This window comes from Panthera leo, chromosome C1 (assembly GCF_018350215.1).
Source record: "Panthera leo isolate Ple1 chromosome C1, P.leo_Ple1_pat1.1, whole genome shotgun sequence".
Taxonomy (NCBI): Eukaryota; Metazoa; Chordata; class Mammalia; order Carnivora; family Felidae; genus Panthera; species Panthera leo.
This window is the reverse complement of record NC_056686.1, coordinates 68,210,599-68,222,965: the sequence shown is the minus strand read 5'-3', so window position 1 is coordinate 68,222,965 and position 12,367 is coordinate 68,210,599. Positions and strand designations below refer to the sequence as shown.

Sequence of the window (12,367 nt, the reverse complement as noted above, 5' to 3'; positions counted from 1 at the left end):
CTGCCTTGATTATTTTATCTCATATACAAGCTCCCTCTGCAGGTAATAACAAGGGTTAGCAAAAATATCTGAAACACGCAGCAGTTGCCTGGTACAGATGCAGGTCACCATTGTACAAAAATCTTATTATCGAGAGTCTCCTCCTTAGCAATTATCTGATTAAAATAACTGCTTCTGAAAATTTGTGGTTCAACATGATTATTCTTGTCCCTCAGCTTGGCTAAGAATGCAGCTTGAGAAGGCAGGATATACAAACTTTTCAAAGTCACCCAGGAGTCACTCTTACAAAGTGTATTTCAAGGAAAAGAAAACATTACCTTGCTTACGCAGCACAAGCCTGAAATGATAGACCACCCAAAACAAAGCTGTTCAACACGTTTATCTGATGCATCTTCTGATCCCAAAGTAAACAACCAAAGGTGGTATTTTAGGATTGACTTCCATTGAAAGATAAAAGATGAATCTCAAATAAACGCAGTTAACTTCTACATTCTCTTCTTATTTAGATTGATGCTAAAACTTAAGTCAGGAAGTATTTACTTCTGAAAAAATAAATTTATTTTCATTAATTCAGTATAAAAAGAAAAAGAAAAACTGATTTGATTCGCAAAATGCAAATCCACTATATATCCCTTCCATAAATATCCCTTCCATTATATATTTTTTTCAGAATCTGTTTTAGGTTTCCCCTTACACACTCTCCTCCTTACTATATTCCTTTCTTCGGGTACACAGAGATAAGGTGCACCTCTGCAAAGGGAACGGGGTAAAAAGGCAAAGAAAGTTAAGAGTGGTTTCAAAGTCTTGGGGGCAGTGTATTACCAAAAAATTACTGTTGGACAATTTCATGTCTCCCTGATTTCTCTCTTCAAACATGTACACGCCACCTTTATAACATACAAGCAGTGACTAGAAATTTGAGGCATTCAGTCTGACTTCTCTATAAATGAACAGACAAGCTGATGAAGTGTTTTTTTAACTAAGATCCTTATCAAATAAATGTAAATTATAAAAGATGTGCTCACTTTCATGCTAAACATACAGAAGTATCAGTTAAATTTCTTTTCTACTTAAAGAAAACAAGGTTAAAAGGTTAAAGGGAAAGGCAACTTATAACAAGCAGCATTTGTAGTGAGTGTTTTACTTAGAAGAAAAATCTAATTTTTTCACTTATATTTTTAAATATTCAGACCTAGTTTAAAACCAAAGACAATATGAAAAGTGACTTCCAGCAGGGCTATGGGTACCACAACATTTGCAGCAGAAAAAAGGAAGGTGGGGGGAGAAATCACTATTACTCATCTATAGAGCCATCCAGAGGAAGCACCTAATATCCAAATATTATCCTTCTCATGACATTCACGGAATTTTGAAAGGACAAAAACAATTAAATGTCCTTAGTGAGAGTGAAAGGTCTAGGACATCATAATTCTAGTATAATTTTTATTTGTTGATGCCTATAAAGCAAAATGAAGTGTTTTAGAATTACGCCCACCTTTTTTAAAATGGAAAACAAGATGCATAGAGTGAACCAATTCTTCATTTAATATATTAAGCCTTTTTCAAATTCTTCAAAACTATGCACAATCAGTGGGATACAAATGCATAAGCTTACATCACCGAAATTAATGTTTCCCAAACTGTCTTGGACATTACCCACAGCCAAGCCAGGAATTTTAAGAATTAAAACACATCATAAGCATCTCAAGATAAAGAGCACAAAGATGAGTGGAGAAAATATTGTGTAAAAAATGTGTTCTGTAAGTTCTAATCAATAAACATAGTAATAAACAGTAAAAAATGGTAGGCTTTCAAGGCAGAGGAATAAAATTTCTGTGTGGAAAGTACCAATGGAATAAGGAAAATAGTAATTCGAAATAGAAACACGCTGCTTCAAAGTAAAGACACAGGGAAAATCATTTTTGACAGATTTTTAACCTTAATTGCAGTTGAGAATTGATTAACTAAATATAATCTACATAAAACAGAAATGTATCAACTAAAGACCTTATCTAAAATCTTATAATGATTCACTCATTATACGGAGAACGGCCGTAACAGTATTCCATTTTAAGAATAAATGTTTAAAATTAGAACTTTCTTTATAAACAAAACAGAAATCTCTTTTGCTCTCTTTATAGACGCTATTTACTATCCTTTACAAGAGAAAGCATTAGTCACAAGCAAGGTCACCTAGCCCACCCCCCCAAGCCCACCCCTGCAGCCTAGGACCATTTTTGACAGTAATTGGGGTTAGATTATTCTGTCATCGAAATCCAGGGCAATAATCTGTTTGAGGCATGAGCTGATGTAAAAATACCTACAAAATGAGACAAAGTGGGGGTAGCACAAGCATTTCATGATCCAAAGGCAGTAAATACCTTTGAGAACAAAATAGAGATTAACTAGGTCATATCATTTTCAAAATCAGTTTAAAAACAGATATTTTAATCGTACATAGAAAAAGGGTTAGTTTTGCTCTTTCAGTTATTAGGTAATATACTTTAATTCCTTTCTTGATCAAATATATACACACATGTACATACATAAACATAGAATTTATATTCTTTTTCCTTTGTATATATATCAACATTTATTGACAGCTATTGGCTATTGATATATATACAAAGGAAAAGAATATAAATTCTATGCTTATGTATGTACATGTGTGTATATATTTGATCAAGAAAGGAATTAAAGTATATTACCTAATAACTGAAAGAGCAAAACTAACCCTTTTTCTTTTATGAAGAACTTCATGGTGCATTTTTCATTATTACAATGGCTAAAGATATTATTATTCATCTAGAAAAAGATACAGGGTTGTATCTGGTTTTGTTCGAGCAAAATAATATGCCTTTGAACTGATAGAGGTCTAAAGTTACCCACCTTTTCAACTTCTTCTATCTCTCTGGCCAAGAACTAACAATTCATTTTTATCTGTGTCTTTTTTCTACTATCAGATTAAAAAACAACAACAGCAACAACAACATTTTTGAAGTTACTTAATGCATCTTAAGCAGAATTAAGATTTGGTCATTATTTCCGAATGTTAACTTCTGCTTAACCTGCCTGCTTTGTAATATTTATATTTTTACTAAAATATTGAATCTATCCTTATAAAAAGTCTCCCAAAGTTTTTCTGTGTTTTGGTTTTGGTTTTTGTTTTGGGGGGGTTGTTTTGTTTTGTTTGCTTTAGACAGGCTTCTTTTAAGGCAACTAATTTCAATACTGAAATTCAGAGATTAAGGTGTAATCCCTGTGCGTGAATCTTAATGTTTATAACGTACTCCTCACAGATTGGAAAAATCAATGACAAGACCAACAGGGGCCCCTTTTGCTCAACATAGGTTTTCTTGTCAGGTAGTGATTAATGCTGTGCTCTGTAGAGGGAGACATTACATCCGGGCTAAAACAGACCTAAATTTTACCCTCAGGCAGAAATCTGATTTAAACATCTCTATTTAAAGTGACATTTGTCCTCCCTTTTCAACTGGTTTCCCCAGAAATTCCAGGAAGTTGACTTCATGACCTAAAAACAGCCGGGTGGCTGTGAGCAGCAGTTGTGCCTGTTCTCGCACTTCGGGAAATCTGGGTGCCAGAATGAATCAAGGTGGTCATAAAACAGGTGCCCCGCTATCCGCTAGGATGAATCCCATGCCACCTTATTGCTACAAGAATTTAAGACTTAAAATTCCTTACAGTTCTAGAGTCAGTGGTAAAAATTTTTCAAATGTGTTTTGCTGCTGATAATAACCTAGCTATTCATACTGATGGACTAAGTTTCTTTCGATTCCTAAAATTACATCTCATATTTCATTACACTCATCTGAAAGATCAGCTGATTACAAATTCTAGAAATCCAGAAAAGCAACTACTACCAAAAAAAAAAATCTCTAAAACAAAACAGAAGATGCAAGTAGAAACGGTTTCTTGTACATCATGTAATACCTTCCATAAAAACAAAAAGGGAAAGCAAAAAAAAAAAAAATGTTCATATAACAAAAGTCACCAAGTAAACAAGACATATGCATATTAAAACAGGCACCAATATCCTTACACTGTGAAACATGGTAGCTTTTGATATTATTAAGCAATTTAGACACTGTTGGCAAGTTCCTACTAACCAAGGTAATCTAATTTCTGTTGCTTTTCAATGTAAATTGATTTTTTTTTCTTTTAGCCGTTCTGGTAATTGAACAAATTTATACAACTGTGATGGGATTTTACTTACCACTACACAATGCATAAAATTCTCTAAGAAGACAAACTATATTACTTCATAAAACTGCATTTTTGTTGTAATTAAACAAATTGTATTTAAACTTGCTCTGTACTTCAAAGCAATCAATAGTATTTTGCTGTAAGCTGCACTTTATTTGCAGGTGTTAAGCACCAGGCTAGGTTCCTTTATTCCATCTACCTTTTTTTAAGATAATTTTTATTGGCAAAATAGGAGAGATTTTTTCCTTAAGAAATAAGTGTTTAAAAATCATTTCTTAAGAATATATTAGGAAGTATCTGGAGATTATTGCCTACATTTAGTCTATTAGATAAATGACCGAAAAAGATTATTTTAAAGTATTTTTGGTTGATTAAGACTTTTTCTTATGACACAATGATCCACTTAAAAAACATCTACTTACATCAACATAGCATTAAGAGATCTTCAAAGTTTATAACATACACTTAACAAAACCTATACACTAAAGTCAAAATACCACATTGAAGTCCTGAAAAAAATTTAGGGATTCCAGACCCAGTTATATAGTGTCTCCTTTACAAGTTATTCACACTTAGGTCAAGAAAAATGTCATCATTTTAGGATTCTAATTCCCTAACTCCAACCATTAACTATCTCTGTGTTAAACAATCCATTTCTTAAGCGTTTTCTTACAACATTAAAAAAAAAAAAATCACTACTTGACCAATGTTGACTAGCAAAAAGATTTCAGAGAACAGTCTCAATTTTTCTGATAACATCAAGTCTAATTACAGTAATCGGGGTGATTAAATACTTTTCAACCTTTCAACCTTCAATCAAGAATTATTTGAAGAGATGAATATTTAGGTGGGGCTCTACACTAATTAGTGTTATGTAAGAGAGAAGTTAACTAAGCTATGATTTTAATCTATGTTAAAAATAGAAATGTTTTAACTTTCTTGAAAATAGTTACAAAACAGTTATCTATTTAGGTAATGTGAACTAATATTTAAACAAATTACCTTAGGAACTGATATGACCAAAACATAAACAGGATTTTGAGGCCTCTTGAGGTCTAGAAGCTAAAGTTGCTTTTTTAACGCTTGATCAAAATCATCAGTTTGCAAAATTCTTCAGCTAGGTATTTCTGCAAATAATCTGATGAACCTTTTTCCATAATCCCACGTTTCATTTTTAAATTTTGCTGGCTTGAAAAGAATTTCGCTTTAATTTTACGTAAACCTGTTCTGCAGAAAAGCAGACAGATATCAAATGTGTACCTCTCCTTCAAGACTCAAGATCAGATGCGGTGAACATGAAGAGGCAAAGTGTACAGTCTTTGAGGAGACTTTTCGTAAAAATAGCAATCCTGAATTCTTCATTCACTACATTCTTCAAATTTCCAAAACTGTATTTCATTCCTGATCTAAATACAGTTAATCTGTGTTCCTAAATACCAGCAATTGGGCAAGTGTTAGGGATTCTTATTAAAATGAAAACGATTTCTCTCAGGTAGGTATAGTGTGCGTAGCCCACACCTTAGAGTACATTGTAATGCTCTCTTCATCTCATACTACATCTGTCAATAAACTAAGTGTGATTGGAGTATTTATCCACAAAAGTTAGGTCAAATAAATATTTTGATAGAAAATACCGCAATAACATTTTATTACTATGGTGTACAGATTTCCAGTTACCTCTTGACCTTCCCAACTTCTCAATCTTAGCTCACATATTCCTATGTTACTTAAGACATTAAAATATTATTTTAGATCTTTTAATAAAATACAGAAAGCCTCAATAATGATCAAATAAAGATCTAACCTTAAGTAAACCTTGGTTTTAATGCTCTCCTCTTGCTTACTTTAGGAAAGGAAACGCCCAGAAGCTTGGTGTTAACGTTTCTGCTGATTGTGAAAATTACAGCAATAAAAAACTCCAACTCCTTGCCTTAAGACTTTTAGTACTACTTCCATGTGAGATCCGTATATTTAATATTAGTTTTTATAACATTTGGAAGTTTTGTTGTCTGCTTTGATGTTAGTCCATTAACAAAGCAGAGTGAAAAGCCTGAAAAAATTCTATTTATTGGCAATTCTCAAATCAAAACCGGAAGTAATTGGTTTGTTCTACCCCCCCCCATGACCTAATACTCTGATTTCCCCAACTACCTGCTCCCAGAGCTATCTGCATTTCTAAATTCATTTTCTGTTGCCAACACATAGTAACCCACAATGATTGAAAATGGCAGCTGAAGTGCTCCTATAACACATTAATTTTTCTCTAAGTAGTCCAATTTTGTCATTGAAATGTTGAAAAATCTTTTCACTGCATTTTACACCTTTAGAGATTTGCTGAATTCAGGGTCGCCATCATATAAAATGAAGAGCAATGTTTTCAAGACAATTTTTAGATTATCACTAATAGCTCTAAAGGATAATGTTTTCTTTATACCGCTCTGCATTCAAAGCAGACTAGTTAACAGCAACTTAAGTGCAATAATAGCAATTACATCAATGTGGGCATTTTTACCTCAAAAGTACTTCTTAGACAACTGAAGGGACCAGATAAATAATAAATAAACTATCATAAAATGATTTCAGGGGAATGATACAATTTGAATGCCACTAAAAAACCATCTGAATAAAGAATCTTATTAAACTAAAACCTAAAAATGTTAGGCAATTAATGATACTTTCCCCTCCAACATTGTTCATCACAGTTAATCTTCACTATTAGAATAAAACCAAGGAGTCCGAACATTAATTAAATAAAAAAAGCCCTTCTCTAATGAAAGAATATAAATTCATGTTCAAAATCAACCAACCATCAAAGATAAAACTATAATAAATATGGGTTCCAAAACCTTCTCTGAGGTTCATTTTCATCTTAAAACCAGGCTTTAGGAAATCTTAAGCTAAATAAATAAAAGCAACGCTTGCCCAGAAGTTGATGAAAAAGTTATCCCTTGACCCATCTGCTTGCCATAAAATGACCCAAATGACCCAAGTACTTGTTCTCGTTTCTTCACTTACGGATAATGAGTTGTTAAAAGAAATTCAAAGAACATATCTCTCTGCAAATGTAAAAAAACATTAACCAATATGCTATAAATATTAGCAAAAATAAGCCAACTTTAAGCTGAATTCTTGAGTTTACGGTGTTTGATAAAATACAAAATTTTGGAGACAAAACAATCAATATTCAAAAAGAATTACCTCTACTTAAATAGAATTCACAAATTATCTGAGTATCACCTAGGACCCTTTTTCAAATGCACACTTGCTGTAGAAGTTGCATTAACAAAGTTCATGCTGAGTTTTTAATATTCAAACTCTCCATTGATTTTTTTCCCTTTAATTTAGCAAGTGTAATAAAAACTAAGTTTCCTAGGCATAAAAATGAGTGTCCCTTTATCACAAGATCTCTATTGTTTTATAGACTAATTAAAAGCCTTTCTTTCCCATTTTACTAATATTAACAAAGTGTAGGCCCTAGGAAAGTATTAAGTTAGAAGGAAAAGCTTTCTCAGTCTCTTCCACTGAAGGGACCCCAAAAGACAGGCAACAGTGACTATCATAAAATAAAAGGTCACCCTTTTTCTAGGAACAAACCATTTATCAATGGAAAATAATTGTCTTGCCATTTGCAAGGGCTCCACAGCAATAGACAATGTTTTTCGCTCACATAATTACAAAACAGTGAAAGTTCAGAAACACAGCCTGAATCCACCTCCCTATTTTTACCCTTTACAATTCTCATTGCCCTTTGGGCCTCTGCTTGGAAGCAAATGGAAGACAGGCTGAAGTTTTCTCAATTGAGCTGAAGCTAAGAAACCTTTGATATGCTAATAGTCCCCTTCAAACGGTAAGAATTCACACTTGCATTAATTCAAACAATTTGTGCAGAATGATGTGAAATGGCACCTCTTTTAGAGGCAAGCAACAAAAGGAGAGAATCGGAATGTCTGAAGGAACTAAACAACAGAACATTTGTTCTGCAGTATTCTCTCTATCATGCATAAATTTCCTGGAAAGTGGAGGGAGGGACAACAAAAAGTTCCACAACACACCTGAACAGAAGTGGATTTTCTTCCGTAAGGTTTTCCAAGTATTATAAAGAGGCTAAATTTAAAGTTTCAAAGTTACCTTCTTACCTAGGTCAAGAGTCCCATAACAACTTGGAATTTTGCTTAAGACGCTTCACAAACCATTCTATTTTTCTGCTATGGACGCATATTGCCTCTTTAGTACCCATCCTTTAAGGTTTGCCCAAGATCAGACTTGATTTAGTAAGAGACATCCCAACAGGCAATTATTTACCAAACGGATGTGACTTTTTTTCATTGTGCAACTAGACTTGAGCAAAGGGCAAACTCGGTGGGGCCCGTTCCAGACACAAACACTGACAAGGGAAATGAATGAACCAACAGCGCCCGTTAAATATACGCCTCTGGAAAGAGGAAGAGAGAAGTACACAAACTGTAAAGGCTGCAGAAGAAAATGTAAGAATTGGGGAGGGGGTGGGGAGAAGAGTGCCTTAGAACCCGGCCTTTGTAACGGAAACCATATGGTTGGTGGCTGCGGCTCAGACGCTCCCAGGCTGCTTGGAGGAGCTGCTAAGCAGCCTGACACCTTTCAAGAAACAGGAGGAAAACATTTCCTCGGTCTGAATCCGAGACGACACAGTTTGCATCAGGAAGAACGGAATGAGAGGGCCCGGGAAGGGGGGAAAGGATGAGGGGGGAGGAGTCCATAGAAGACCAGGAAAGTAGACGGACACCGCAGGACCTGTCCCTCCAACTATGCTTTTAGAGGACGGAGTGAGCAGAGGATTAAAAAAAAAAAAAAAAAAAAAAATACGCGAAAGACATACGTTCCTTAGCCTCCGATCAGCGTCACTTTGGGCACAAAGTAAAGCTTCCAGCGATTTTCCCTAACCCCAGCCCCGCAGTTTGGCGAAAGGAACAAACTTTACTGATCCCAAGCGAACGAGTCCTGCAAGCGTGCCTCCCCACTGCTAGGACGCTTTTGTCGCTTTGCCCGCCCTCGCCTCCCTACCAGAGGGGTCGGGTCGCACCAGCCAATCAAGGAGCCCACGCTCGGTTAGCCCGGGGGTCTCCCCTTTCCTCGCGCTCCTCCCACGCCTCTTCCTCCCAGCGGATCCCCACTCGGCACCCCCATCCTACAAACCAAGCTTCCCGAGATTCCCAACCCCACAGCCACCCCAGGGGCCCACAGCCGGCAACTTCTCCCGCAGGCCCAGAGCGGCCCGCTGCTGCCCTCTCACTGCGGGTCCGGGAGGCTCTCTGCCCTCCCCAGGGCCCGCCGGTTGCTGGCCCCCGTCACCCGCCCGCCCCGCGGGGCCGCCCCTAATCGTTGCCAGCACCCGCGCCGGCCTGGCCACATCTGGCTGCGCTTTGCTGTCATCCTCACCTCTCCACACCACCTAACCACCGACGAGAAGAAACAACACCCCGCAACAACTGACCCGGTCCCTCCCCCCACCGCCCACTTCCCCCGAACTAGCTCCCGGCGCCCGGCCTGCGGGCTCCACTTACAGCCCGGGACAGGTCTGCAGCGGGCGGGGCGGTGGGGGGGACTGGGCCCCGCACCCCGAGCAGAGCGGCCCCGCAGAGGGCGCGCCCCACATCTCCCGCCCCAGACGGGCTGTAAAAGGGCGAGCGGCACCTCCCGACCCAAGCTTTCAGAAAATCAAAAAATGCATAAACCAATCCTACTCCCCTGACGCCCCCCTGCAAACAGACTGAAGCCTAGAGAGCGTTACAACACCTCCCCGAGAAAAGGAGAGGCTGGCTGGACGGGACTGGAGTTCTGCGTATCGATTTCCGAGGAGAGGAGGTGGGGGGAGGGGGGGAGCAGCAAGAGCGAGCTCGAGTCTCCCCCTCCGCCCGGCCGAACATAAACAAACAGCCGAGCCCCAACTCACCCGCGGCTCCCTCCACCTCCAGCATCCACCCCCGGGCAGGAGGCGCAAAGCAAACAGGTCTCCGAAGCCCGGCACAGAGGCACATTGTTCGCTCCTGCGGCTCTTACCTCGGTCTGCGAGCGCGCCCCGGGGGCGGGCCGTCTGGCGCGGGGGGCCGCGCGGGGAGAGGAGCAGAGGGCTGCGGCGACCCCGGCCGGTGAGGGCCGAGGCCGGCCGCGCGCGGGTCGCCGGCCGCCGAGTCCGCGCCGGAGGCAGCGCCGCGGCTCGCCGGCCGGACGCGGCGCCGCTGCTCGGCGCGTCCTCCTGCTCGGCCGCCGCCGCCGCCTCCTCCAGCCAAGCAGCCAGCGCCGGGCGGCTCCTGGGGTTAGGTCAACATTTTCCCGCAGTTTCCCACACGCCGCTCCGCGAGAGGGGTCCTTTACACACGCGCACACACCCCCAAACCGAACGCTCCCTTAGCAAAATCAAAAATTCGGCAATCAGAGCGAAAGGGGTGGCGGAGGTAAAAGCCCGACAGAGGTGCGCAGACTTGGGAGTCCCCTCGGAGCGGTAGCCGCGGGAGGGGCGGGCAGACGCCGGCGGCGCGAGGCCAACTCAGTTTGTCAGGCGAAGCCCCTCAGCCCGCCGTCCGCGCCGGCCGCACTGGCATCCCTCGCGCCGACCCTGCGGCCTGGGGCGGGAGGCAGCGGCGGCCCCTCCTCACATTTCGGGACTCCGGGCCGAGGCTGAGCGGTGGCCGCTGCCCCACGAAAAGCAGAAGGCGAGGACACGGGCTCGGGGAAGCAGGGAGGTGCACGGAAGAGCCACGCCACGCACAGCTACGGAGGGGAGCTGCCCCCCAACAATCCCAAGGAATTCTCCGGTAAGCTCCCGATTTCGCTCCGGCACCTCTGCGAGTGTGTGTGTGAGCGGAGAGAGAGTGAGAGGGAGAGAGAGGGAGAGAGGGAGAGAGACGGGGGAGCGCGAAGTCCTGACACAGACTCTCGACGAGGGCTGAACTGGAGTCACCTCCAGCCTCCTCCTCCTCCTCCTCCTCCCCAAATCCCCACCTACCTACCCCCCCTCCCCGAGTCCGACTAATCATATAAACATATTAGCGTGTACAGCGGCAAAGGACAAATCTCTCCCTCCTGATTTTTCCAGCAAGGGGCTCAGGCAAACTCTAAAGAAGATTACAGGCAGCTAAGTACAAAACGTGGAGCAGATAATCTATAACTCATTGCCGCCCAATGGCCATTTTCCACTCCATTTGAGCAGCTGCGGCGGCGGTGCGCCCGAGGAGGGGGGAGGGGAGCGAAAGGGGACACTCACGGGCTCGAGCTGTTCGAGTGGCGGCGGCGGTGGCCAAGCAGCCGCCAGAGCACAGGCCGGCCCCGGCTCCGCCGGCGGGGCGGCCGCAGGGCTGTCCGGGCAGCGGCGGCAAGGGACGCGCGCACTCGGCCTCGGAACGCGCCCTGGAGGCGGCCTGCGGCTGCTGGAGCCCCTCCTCTGCCTCCCCGTCGGCTCGCCACCCCCCCCTCCCCGCCCTCAGTCCCGGGCCTCCGCATCCAGCCTCCCCCCGCCCCCCGCACCGTCAACACACCCATTCAACCCCGACCCCCAGCCCCCAAACTCCACTCACTGCGCGCTCGGTCCTCCGCGCGCTCCTCCGGCGCGCGCTCTCCATCCTGTCCACACACACGCACTTTAAAAACATTTATTTTATTTCTGGAACCGGGTGAAGGGTATTTGGGAGAGCGCGGCGGAGCGCGGCGCTCGGGTCTCCGAGGCAGGGCGCAGGGGGCTGGCCAGCGGCTCGAGGGGGGGTGGGGGGGCCTCCCCTCTTCCCTGTAGGCCCCGGAGCTTTCTCCTTGCCTGCACTTCGGAGAGGCGCCCAGGATGCGTCTTTTACCCACCCCGTCTCCAGGTTTTCTCTTTTCTCCACGCAGCGAGCCGCAGGCTTCGAAACTTTTAGTTTCCGCAGCCCTCCTTTTGTGTGACTGCTCCGAGGAGAAAAGAACGTCTGTTCGCCGCGGTTGCCTCCGTCCGGCTGCGGCGCGCGGGGGACGCTCCAGGGTTAATGCGTCTTTGATACCTGAGATTTCCGGCGCGCTTGTTAATGAAAGTTACATTTTTAAAAATTGCGGTGACTTTTTCTTTGTAGTTACACAGACCTAGCCAAACTTTGACTTTATTGACTATATTTCACAAGAGCGTTTTGTTTGTTTTTGATTA

At 42.5% G+C, this 12,367-nt stretch overlaps 1 protein-coding gene across 9 annotated transcripts in view; it reads right to left on the bottom strand.

Moving 5' to 3' along the window:
• The window catches only part of ADGRL2 (adhesion G protein-coupled receptor L2), a 188,612-nt gene extending 177,033 nt beyond the window's left edge, over nt 1–11,579 (bottom strand). For 8 of the 9 annotated variants that reach the window (XM_042952368.1, XM_042952371.1, XM_042952370.1 and 5 more), the window contains exon 1: nt 10,261–10,310. The gene's annotated coding sequence lies outside the window, so the exon portion shown is untranslated. Of the gene's footprint in view, nt 1–10,260; nt 10,311–11,464 lie in introns of those variants that run through there. The other variant, XM_042952369.1, reaches the window with a different exon arrangement.
• Nucleotides 11,580–12,367: the final 788 nt, after the last annotated feature.